General features: G+C 44.0%; 1 protein-coding gene across 1 annotated transcript in view; it reads right to left on the reverse strand.

The window, feature by feature from the left end:
* LOC130190959 (ATP-sensitive inward rectifier potassium channel 10) overlaps positions 1–607 on the reverse strand; it is a 12,248-nt gene extending 11,641 nt beyond the window's left edge. Inside the window, exon 1 of the mRNA XM_056410620.1 lies at positions 280–607. The gene's annotated coding sequence lies outside the window, so the exon portion shown is untranslated. The remainder of the gene's footprint in view (positions 1–279) is intronic.
* Between the last annotated feature and the right edge of the window lie 885 nt (positions 608–1,492).

Below are 1,492 nucleotides of genomic sequence, written 5' to 3' on the forward strand. Positions count from 1 at the left end.
ATATATTTATTTAAAATATGTTTATTTATTTTAAATATATAAACAAATATATATATATATATATATTCCAACCAATTATATATTTTTATTTATTTATTTTAAATATATATAAATATAAAATAAACATGTTATATATATATATATATATATATATATATATATAAAGTGGAGCAAAGAAACCGTATATGAAATACTTTTAATTTCCTAATTTTAGAAATAAATGATATTTTTTTACCTGGTAAAAGTTTGTAATTATTTCTGAGAAACTCCTTCGCTTACCTTCCAGCTGGGAGCCTGTAGGAGCCTCAGGAGCCTCAGGAGCCAGTAGGAGCCTCAGGAGCCAGTAGGAGCCTCAGGAGCCTCAGGAGCCTGTAGGAGCCTCAGGAGCCAGTAGGAGCCTCAGGAGCCAGTAGGAGCCTCAGGAGCCTCAGGAGCCTGTCATCCACATGGCGGCTTTGTTGTGCTCACACGACACAACTGGGTCTGTACATCTTCATCAGCTTGAGTCCCGGTACCAGAGGAGGAACCGAGTCCCGGTACCGGAGGAGGAACCGAGTCCCGGTACCAGAGGAGGAACCGAGTCCTGGTACCAGAGAGGGTTTCTGGAGGCAAGTGTTGGTCCTGTTTCTGACCCGAAGACGATGTCACCGCTGACCAATGCTCCCAAAGAGAGAGAGGACCTGGTTTATAAGTGGATCTCTCTACCTCTCTCTCTCTCTCTCTCTCTCCCCCCTAAATTCCTGTTGTGTCCCCCTCCCGTCTGTGTAATTGCTGTAATAATTGATCGCCACATCACCCCCCCACACACACACACACACACGCTGTATCTTGATATTAGAATTCTAGGTTTTAAAATGCAACTTTTTTCATTTCCTCCATCACGTCTTGTTGTTCCTCCCTCACCTCCAACTGAATACACCATGTGCTCTCACACACACACACACACACACACACACAGCCACACATGCATGCGCCAGGTTTTGGGGCCCCACATGTGAATCCCCCACAAACGCACTGTGGCACACGCTGACAAACAGACCCCCCCCCTGCAACACACACACACACACACACACACACACAGACATACACACACACACAGACACACACACACACACAGACACACACACACACACACTTGTTCAAGGGCACCACAGAGGCCCCTATTCACGACTTGCGTGCCGTGTCGAGAGCGTCGGTACGGAGCGTCCTGTGAGCTCAAAGAGGAGCGGCCGTGAGGTGAATGAGGAGGAGGAGGAGGAGGAGGAGGAGGGTGATGGAGCGTTATTTAATTCAAACAGGGAGGGGGGGTCCATGAGGTCCAGTAGAACCGACCCACTGAGAGCGACACAGTTATACATATATATGTATACACATTTATATATATAAATATATACATAATACATATATCGATATATATACAGGACTGTCTCAGAAAATTAGAATATTGTGATGAAGTTCTTTATTTTCTGTAATGCAATTAAAAGAACAAAAA

Source organism: Pseudoliparis swirei, unplaced genomic scaffold (assembly GCF_029220125.1).
Source record: "Pseudoliparis swirei isolate HS2019 ecotype Mariana Trench unplaced genomic scaffold, NWPU_hadal_v1 hadal_25, whole genome shotgun sequence".
Classification (NCBI taxonomy): Eukaryota; Metazoa; Chordata; class Actinopteri; order Perciformes; family Liparidae; genus Pseudoliparis; species Pseudoliparis swirei.